Source organism: Scyliorhinus torazame, chromosome 20 (genome assembly GCF_047496885.1).
Source record: "Scyliorhinus torazame isolate Kashiwa2021f chromosome 20, sScyTor2.1, whole genome shotgun sequence".
In the NCBI taxonomy this organism is placed as follows: domain Eukaryota; kingdom Metazoa; phylum Chordata; class Chondrichthyes; order Carcharhiniformes; family Scyliorhinidae; genus Scyliorhinus; species Scyliorhinus torazame.
The window spans coordinates 23,577,239-23,586,864 of record NC_092726.1 but is presented as its reverse complement, the minus strand read 5'-3'; the positions used below and the strand labels follow the sequence as shown (position 1 = coordinate 23,586,864).

The 9,626-nt window shown below is 48.0% G+C and overlaps 1 protein-coding gene across 1 annotated transcript in view; it reads right to left on the bottom strand.

Annotated features, from left to right (window-relative positions):
* The window catches only part of polb (polymerase (DNA directed), beta), a 142,654-nt gene that overhangs the window by 357 nt on the left and 132,671 nt on the right, over positions 1 to 9,626 (bottom strand). The window lies entirely within an intron of this gene.

Here is a 9,626-nt window from a genome sequence, read left to right as displayed (position 1 = left end):
TAACACACAGCAGGATGTTAATGGAACAGACATCATTCTACTGAACACAATCAATAATTTGGCAAAATGAGATTAATTAGCTCAATAATTCTACCCCACCCCCAAAGGGTGCTTTCAGACACTGGGCACACCGCCACGGGTGCAGAGGTAGTAGACTTGTAGTGCCCTGCTCAAGTGGGCATTCTTCATGACTGCACCACAACAGACTATTTGATGGACAGTTGAGTGGGACATTACAGCTGAGCCCTGATGTTTACATCTGCATTTCTCACTGAGGGACATGAGAAAATGATGAGGAAAAGGACTCGAAGCAATCAGTAAGACAATACAGACTGGATATTGAACCCAAGAACTTCATGATTTGCAACATTCAGTATCTTCCAATCCATCAAAGAACCTTAATTTTGTTTTAATGATACATCAAATGCACTGTCTTACCCTTAAAATTAATGTTTTGAAAATAATTGGGTAATCTCAGCATGATTTACGGGAGGTGATGGTTATGCCACCGGACTACTGATCCAGAACCCCAGGAAAATGCCTTGGGGACATGGTTTCGAATCCTACCATGGCAGTTGGTGGAATTTAAATTTAGTCAATAAATCCGGAGTTAAGAAGCTGGCCTTGGTAATAGTGACCAGTTTGGTTCACTGAAGCCCTTGCAGAAGGATATCTGCCTACGTTACCCGGTCAGGCCTACATGTGACTCCAGACCCACAGCAATGTGGTTGACTCTTAAATGGCCTCGAGCAAACCTCTCCGTTATACCAAATCAGCTTCAAAATAGACAAAAAGGAACTAACTTGGGCAGATCACCCGACATTGACCTAGGCGCCCGAAACGACAATGGCAAACCCAGTTCTGTTGACCCTGCAAAGTCCTCCTTACTAACATCTGGGGGCTTGTGCCAAAACTGGGAGAGCTGTCTCACAGACGGGTCAAACAACAGCCTCACATAGTCATACTCACAGAATCATACCTTACAGGCAAAGTCCCAGACATCATCATCGCCATCCCTGGTTACGTCCTGTCTCACCAGAGATGACGGCACGGTGGTATACTGTTGGTTGGGGTGTGGGGAAGACTTTCCCTTTCCCTGGCAGTTCTGAAGATTGACTCTGAACCCTCATGAAGTTTCAAGTTGTCAAATCATATATGGGCAAGGGAACCACCTGCTGATCACCACCCTACCCAACCCCTCAGCTGATGATTCAGCACTCCTTGTTGAACACCACTTGGAGCAAGCACTGAGGGTGGAAAGAATGTAGCATGTACTCTGGGGTGGAGGGACTGCAAGGTCCGTCACCAAGAGTGGCCCGGTAGTACCACTATTGACCAAGCTCTCGGAGTCCTAAAGGACATAGCTGCTAGACTGGGTCTTTGGCAGGTGGTGAGGGAACCACCAAGAGGGAAAACCCTTACCTGACCTCACCAATCTTCCTGTCACAAAACATCTGTCCATGACAGTATTGATAGGAGAGACCATCACACAGTCCTTATGGAGATGAAGTCTCATCTTCACATCGGGGATACCCTCCATGGTGTTGAGTGGCACTAACACCATGCTAAATGGGATAGCTGTCGAACAGATCTAACAACTCTAAATGCAGCATCCATTAGGCACTGTGACAGGCTGACATCTAATTTCCAGCTATGCAAGGTGCTGCACTGAACCAGGGTTGATTCCCCGGCTTGATGATAATGGTAGAGTGGGGGATAAGCCAGGCCTGGAGATTACAGATTGTAGTTGTGTACAATTCTGCTGCTGCTGATAGCTGGTTGCATGTCAAACAAGGGAAGAGGTATGCCGTAGACCGAGCTAAGCAATTCCACAACGATGCATCAGGGTCTAAGCTCTGCAGTCTTGCCACATCCAGTCGTGAATGGTAGTAGGCAATTAAACAACAAAGAGAAGGAGGAGGGAGGCTCCACAAATATCCCCATTCTCAATGATATGGGGGCCCAGGACACCAGTGCAACGGACAAGACTAAAACATTTGCACCAATCTTCGGCCAGAAGTGCCAAGTGATTGATCCATCTCGGCCTCCTCTCGCTGTTCTCAACTTTACAGATGCCAGTCTTCAACCAATTCAATTCACTCCACGTAATATCAAGAAATGGCTGAAGGCACTGAATACTGCAAAGGCTTTGGGCCCTGACAATATTCCGGCAATAGTACTGAAGACTTGTGCTCCAGAACTAGCCGCACCCGTTGCAAGTTGTTCCAGTACAGGTACAAGACTGATACCTATCTGTCAGTGTGGACAAGCATGTTCAGTCCGTAAAAAGCAGGAGAAATCCAACCATCATTTACAGCCCCATCGGTCCACTCTCGATCATCAGCAAAATAATGGAAAGTGTTGCTGACGATGCTATCAAGTGCCATTCACTTGGCAATAGCCTGCTCACTGACCCTCCACTTGCCTGGATGAGTACAGTTCCAACAATACTCAAGGAGCTCGACACCATCCAGGACAAAGCAGCCCCGCTTGATCGGCACCCCATCCTCAAACATTCACTCCCTCCACCACCGACGCACAGTGGCAGCCGTGTGTACCATCTTCAAGATGTACTGCAGGAACAGTTTTTAAATTTAGAGTAACCATTTATTTTCTTTCCAATTAAGGGGCAATTTAGCGTGGCCATTCCACCTACCCTGCACATCTTCAGGTTGTGGGGGTGAGACCCACGCAGACACGGGGAGAATGTGCAAACTCCACATGGACAGTGACCTGGAGCCGGGATTGAACCTTGGTCCTCAGTGCCGTGAGGCAGCAGTGCTAACCACTGCGCCACCGTGCTGTCCTCAACTGCAGGAACACATCTTGGTTTCTTAGGCAGCACCTTCCAACCTCTACCATCTAGAAGGACAAGGGCAGCAGATACCTGGGAACCCCACCACCTGGAGGTTCCCCTCCAAGTCACTCACCACCCTGACTTGGAAATATAGCGGACGTTCCTTCACTGTCACTGGGGCAAAATCCTGGAACTCCCTCCCGAACAGCACTGTGGGTGTACCGACACCACAGGGACTGCAGCGGCTCAAGATGGCGGCTCACCACCACTTTCTCAAGGGGCAATTAGGGCTGGGCAACAAATGCTGGACTAGCCAGCGACACACACATTTTGCATCATCTGCGGGGACAGGATGCAGTAAAATTAGGAAATACAGGTTCAATCTCAAGTGTAATAAACCAATTTGAAACTTTTATGAGACGCTTGCAAGGTTGGTTTAAATTTCGGAAGCTATGTACAAGAATATATTACGTTTCATTGAAACATGACAGAAATTAGTTACAAAGTTTATGGATGTTTTGACATCATTCGATGCAACACCTGCAATACTTTTAAACACCTTCAGGGGAAAAGACAACCTTTGAAACCATAAGCCAATTACCGGCAGACTATAATCTTAACTACTTTTGAAACGATACTCGGAAAGTTAATTCTAGGTCTCCATCGTAACACTTTCCCAGCGGGACAAGTTCGTCTGTGACCCTGCCACACATATATATGGAGGAATCATTTCCACTGGGGACTGACGGATATTCTAGTGTTAAAAGCTTAGTCTGCAAAGTTTTCACCCTGTAAACACTTCTAATTTCTCTGCTCAACGGAAGGCTCCAATTCTTATTGGCATATAGTTCCAAGGACATTTTGGCCGCATGTCTCCAGCCTGGTGTTTCTCAGCGGCGCACCATTCGCTGGAGGTGGGATGCTCAACTCCCTGCGCTTGTCAATAAGACTTCCAAGTGGAGCCACACTACGCCACCAGGTAACCCACGGGTCGGGGTGCATTGCCGGCGGGAAAAAGAATCCCAATGACCGGAAAATTCCAGCCTTTATTGCAACTAAAGGTACAAATGATGAATTCTCATGCAACTGCCCACTATTAGTTCCTTTCAAAGGGCAAGGTAATGGGATACTGCAGCGATGTCAAAAAGCTTTGCACTCCTTGAAGCAAGTTGAAGAATGCCATTACCCATGCTGCTAGTTAACAACTCAATTATAAGATCTTTTAATTGTTGCAAGGTGAGAAAATACTTCTGAAATCAGGACGAAAACAATTTATCAAATATTGTTTGTCACTGTGAGCCCATCGAAGGTTGAAAGAAGCAGTGTTTGGAGGGTGGCAGGGTGGCACAGTGGTTAGCACTGCCGGGTCCCAGTTCCAGACACCCGGGTTCAATTCCGGCCTCGGGCGACTGTCTGTGTGGATTTGCACTTTCTCCCCGTGTCTGCGTGGGTTTCCTCCCAAAAATATGCAGGTTAGGTGGACTGGCCATGATAAAAAAAAAATTGTCTCAAAATTACTGTCCAAAAAAGGTAGATGGGGTTACTGGGATAGGGCGGAGGTGTGGGCTTAAGTAGGGTGCTTTTTCCAAGGGCTGGCGCAAACCCGATGGGCCGAATGGTCTCCTTACGCACTGTAAATTCTATAAACATTCTACAACATTTAAAAAAGTCTATTTATTGTAAATTAATTTTCAATAAAAATTCACATCAAACAAACAAAAGCAGAAAGGTAGCTATGGGAATGAATGTACAGCACAAAACAACAGTCATTACATAGTTGGAAACAAGGAAGATTGCTGAATCAAGGATAAAAACACCAACATGTTCCTTCCACAGATAAAAGACCGGTCTGCACCCAAGCAGGATACAGGCAACCTTTGAGATCGATATATTTTTTCGAAAGTTTTTTTTTTTTACACAGAGGGTAGTGGGTGCCTGGACCTCGCTGCCGGAGGAGGTGGTGGAAGTGGTGGTGGAAGGGGCGATAGTGACGTTTAAGGGGCATCTTGACAAATACATGAATAGGATGGGAATAGAGGGATACGGACCCCGGAAGCACGGTAGCGTTGTGGATAGCACAATCGCTTCACAGCTCCAGGGTCCCAGGTTCGATTCCGGCTTGGGTCACTGTCTGTGCGGAGTCTGCACATCCTCCCCGTGTGTGCGTGGGTTTCCTCCGGGTGCTCCGGTTTCCTCCCACAGTCCAAAGATGTGCAGGTTAGGTGGATCGGCCATGATCAATTGCCCTTAGTGTCCAAAATTGCCCTTAGTGTTGGGTGGGGTTACTGGGTTATGGGGCTAGGGTGGAGGTGTTGACCTTGGTCAAATGGCCTCCTTCTGCACTGTAGATTCTATGAAATAGTGTATAAGATTTTAGTTTAGATGGGCAGCATGGTCGGCGCAGGCTTGGAGGGCCGAAGGGTCTGTTCCTGGGCTGTACTTTTCTTTGTTCTTTGAAAGAGTTAATAAAAGGGATTGGGAGCATGCAAGCGGGGAAGGCCCCGGGACCGGACGGATTCCCGGTGGAATTTTATAGGAAATATATGGACCTACTGGCCCCGCTTTTGACGAGAACCTTTAATGAGGCCAGGGAAAGGGGGCAGTTGCCCCCGACTATGTCGGAGGCGACGATATCGCTCCTTTTGAAGAAGGATAAAGACCCGCTGCAGTGTGGGTCCTACAGGCCCTTTTCCCTTTTAAATGTAGATGCTAAGCTCCTGGCCAAGGTGATGGCGACGAGGATAGAGGACTGTGTCCCGGGGGTGGTCCACGAGGATCAAACTGGGTTCGTTAAGGGGAGACAGCTGAACACGAACATACGGAGGTTGCTAGGGGTAATGATGATGCCCCCACCAGAGGGGGAGGCGGAGATAGTGGTGGCGATGGACGCCGAGAAAGCATTCGACAGAGTGGAGTGGGATTATCTGTGGGAGGTGCTGAGGAGATTTGGTTTTGGAGAAGGGTTTATTGGATGGGTACAGCTGCTGCACAGGGCCCCGGTGGCGAGTGTGATCACGAACAGGCAGAGGTCCGACTACTTCCATCTTTATAGAGGGACAAGACAGGGGTGTCCCCTGTCTCCGTTACTGTTTGCATTGGCGATTGAGCCCCTGGCCATAGCACTGAGGGGCTCCAGGAAGTGGAGGGGAGTACTCAGGGGAGGAGAAGAACACCGGGTATCTTTGTATGCAGATGATTTATTGCTGTATGTTGCGGACCCAGTGGAGGGGATGCCTGAGATAATGCAGACACTCAGGGAGTTTGGGGAATTTTCGGGGTACAAATTGAATATGGGTAAGAGTGAGCTGTTTGTGGTGCATCCGGGGGAGCAGAGCAGGGGAATAGATGATTTACCGCTGAGGAAGGTAATAAGAGATTTCAGGTACTTAGGGATTCAGATAGCCAGGAGTTGGGGAACCCTACATAGGCTTAATTTACCAAGATTGGTGGAACAGTTGGAGGAGGATTTTAAGAGATGGGACATGGTGCCCCTGTCACTGGTGGGTAGGGTGCAGGTGGTCAAAATGGTAGTCCTCCCGAGATTCCTTTTTGTGTTTCAGTGCCTTCCGGTGATGGTCACGAAGGCTTTTTTCAAGAAAATTGAGAAAAGTGTCATGAGTTTTGTGTGGGCCGAGAAGACTCCGAGAGTGAGGAGGGGGTTCTTGCAGCGTAGCAGGGATAGGGGGGGGCTGGCACTACCGAGCCTAAGTGAATATTACTGGGCCGCCAATATCTCAATGGTGTGTAAGTGGATGGGAGAAGGGGAGGGAGCGGCGTGGAAGAGATTGGAGATGGCGTCCTGCAAAGGAACCAGCCTACAAGCACTGGCGACGGCGCCATTGCCGTTCTCCCCGAAGAAATACACCACAAGTCCAGTGGTGGTGGCAACGCTAAAAATTTGTGGGCAGTGGAGACGACATAGGGGAAGGACGGGAGCCTCGGTGCGGTCCCCGATAAGGAATAATCATAGGTTTGTCCCAGGGAGAATGGATGGGGGATTTGGAGCATGGCAGAGAGCTGGGGTTGTGCAACTGAGAGATCTGTTCGTAGACGGGACGTTTGCGAGTCTGGGAGCGCTGACGGAAAAATATGGGTTGCCCCAAGGGAATGCATTTCGGTACATGCAACTGAGGGCATTTGCGAGGCAACAGGTGAGGGAATTCCCGCAGCTCCCGACGCAGGAGATTCAAGACAGAGTGATCTCAGGGACATGGGTGGGGGATGGTAGGGTGTCGGATATATACAGGGAAATGAGGGACGAGGGGGAGATCATGGTGGATGAGCTGAAGGGGAAATGGGAAGAAGAGCTGGGGGAAGAGATTGAGGAGGGGCGGTGGGCTGATGCCCTACGTACGGTAAACTCGTCGTCCTCGTGCGCCAGGCTAAGCCTGATACAGTTCAAGGTTTTGCACAGGGCGCATATGACCCGAGCAAGGCTCAGTAAATTTTTCGGGGTAGAGGATAGGTGTGGGAGATGCTCGAGAAGCCCAGCAAACCACACCCACATGTTTTGGTCATGCCCGGCACTGCAGGGGTTCTGGGTGGGGTGGCAAAGGTGCTTTCGAAGGTGGTGGGGGTCCGGGTCGAGCCAGGCTGGGGGTTGGCTATATTTGGGGTTGCAGAAGAGCCGGGAGTGCAGGAGGCGAAAGAGGCTGATGTCTTGGCCTTTGCGTCCCTAGTAGCCCGGCGAAGGGTATTGCTTATGTGGAAGGAAGCCAAACCCCCGGGCGTGGAGACCTGGATAAATGACATGGCAGGGTTTATAAAACTAGAAAGGATAAAGTTCGCACTAAGAGGTTCGGCTCAAGGGTTCACCAGGTGGTGGCAACCGTTCATTGACTATCTCGCAGAACGATAAAGGAACTGGGAAAGTAGCAGCAGCAACCCGGGGGGGGGGGGGGGGGGGGGGGGGGGCTCGGGGGGGTCCTCAGGGGTGTTTTTGTATAGATATTTGTACTTGGTTATGTATATTGGATTGTTTGATTTTATCTGTGGAGAGTTATTATTTTTGTTATGGCAGTTGCCATTTAGTTTATATATTATTTATTTATTTGTTAAAACGGTCACTGTTATATATACTGTTTTATTGTTGTAAAAAGGTAAACTTTTGTATTGTTTTGTTGGACCGGAAAAAATTTGAATAAAATATATTTTTTAAAAAAAGAAAGAGTTAATGTTCCCTAGTATTTAAGTAAGAATTGTTTTTTTTAATTGTTTAATACATTGCGTGCACTAATATATAAAGGGGATAGAGGTGACCCTGGTTTGTTGTGGAGAAGCGATTATTGAACTGAATAAACTTGGGAGTGAAGAAGTCAAGACTTGCTTCCCTGTTCTTATTATAGAGTTACCATCGGAGATTAACAATGGTGGCAGCGGATGGTTACTGCCTGTAAGAAAATGATTGCAAATGAAGATTGCTTTGGACGGAAGACTACATTCTGAATTCCAACCTGCAGAGTGATTGAGAGTAACTTGGACAATAAACGGTTGAATCCAAAGGTAGAGTGTCGGGGTGTGACTACCCACCATTGTTTTCTGAGGATCAACGCGACAACCAATGGAAGAATGAAGTTACCATGTGGACACAGGTTACATCCTTGCCCAAGGGAAAAAACAAGGAGTGGCCTTGGCACTTTCACTATCGTACAAAAGCAAAATAAGGTGCAAGGTATTTTTGGAATTGGAGCTGGAGAAATTGGGCTTGGATGAAGATTTGGATACATTATTAACTTCCATGGATAAGATTTGCGCGGCCTGGTCAGATTTTGTCAAATTTAGAAAGTTGGAGTTTACCTCCATAGAAGTGGGCATAATGGATTTTTTTTTCCAATTAAGGGGCAATTTAGCATGGCTAATCCACCTACCCTGCACATCTTTGGGTCGTGGGGGCGAAACCCATGCGAACACAGGGAGAATGTGCAAACTCCACATGGACAGTGACCCAGAGCCGGGATCGAACCGAGGACCTCGGCGCCGTGAGGCATCAGTGCTAACCACTGCGTCACCATGCTGCCTGTGCATAATGGAATTTAACAGATTGTATACAAGGCTACAAAAATTCTGTCTAGAAATTCCTCAGTTTAAGTTGTTGGACTGTGCTAAAGTTAGAAATATGGATTGGCTCTGGTTTTGACGGAAGTTACATTTGCAGATAGACACACCCTGCTAGAACAAATGTCACAGGCTCTAAATAAAAAAAACGTTCCTGGGCAAATATTCCTTCTCGGTAGCTTTCATGACACAACTGGTCTGATCGGCAATAAGACAGACTATGGAAGAGACAATAGATTTCATAGAATTTACAGTGCAGAAGGAGGCCATTCGGCCCATCGAGTCTGCACCGGCTCTTGGAAAGAGCACCCTACCCAAGGTCAACACCACCACCCTTAGCCCCATAACCCAGTAACCCCACCCAACACTAAGGGCAATTTTGGACACTAAGGGCAATTTATCATGGCCAATCCACCTAACCTGCACATCTTTGGACTGTGGGAGGAAACCGGAGCACCCGGAGGAAACCCACGCACACACGGGGAGGATGTGCAGACTCCGCACAGACAGTGACCCAAGCCGGAATCGAACCTGGGACCCTGGAGCTGTGAAGCAATTGTGCTATCCACAAGGCTACCGTGCTGCCCCACAATGTTAACTGGATGGCGAGGTGGTCTAGACATAGGCTGCAATCATCAATACGAAAGAAGATTTATAACTAAAAGTAACGAGAAACACCTTCAACAATTATGACTGGGGGAATGAATTGGGAAATTTTAACAGAAATGCCCAGGGTGTGAGCAATTGGTGTTTTAGCCGTGATGCAAAGTTCCAT